General features: G+C 43.3%; 1 long non-coding RNA gene across 1 annotated transcript in view; it reads left to right on the forward strand.

The window, feature by feature from the left end:
- LOC108794003 overlaps positions 1–460 on the forward strand; it is a 12,292-nt gene that overhangs the window by 11,084 nt on the left and 748 nt on the right. The window lies entirely within an intron of this gene.

Consider the following 460-nt stretch of genomic DNA (forward strand, 5'->3'; position numbering starts at 1 on the left):
CTGGAGGATCGGAGGGGGGAATCCAGTCCCTCCCCTGTCACGGCTCTCTGCCGCGACAGGATCGAGAAGTGAGCGAACGCCGGTATGTGTTCACTCACTTCCTGATCTACTGAGCCGACCTGTGTTTCATTGTCACAGGTCGGCTAAAACTATGAGGATGAGTGAAAAGCACTCACCTCATAGTTCTCCTTTTACATTCTGAACAATGCAGAGCAATCTCTCAGCAGTAGCACTCTATAATCATTGTCCTCCGCACATCTGCATTTGCTTAGAAATGAAAAAAACATTTTTGCTGGGGTGACCATTTACCACCTCATGTTTTGCAGCCAAGCCTCTACCCATGCATTAAAAGGTGCATGCAAGTGTAAACACAAGTACAAAGATTTGTTAGAGTTCAGAAAAATAAAACCCACAACATTTAAACTAGAAAAAGTAAAATCATTTTATTTGCATTAGACTT

Source organism: Nanorana parkeri, unplaced genomic scaffold (assembly GCF_000935625.1).
Source record: "Nanorana parkeri isolate BGI_ZX_2015 unplaced genomic scaffold, ASM93562v1 scaffold801, whole genome shotgun sequence".
NCBI lineage: Eukaryota > Metazoa > Chordata > Amphibia > Anura > Dicroglossidae > Nanorana > Nanorana parkeri.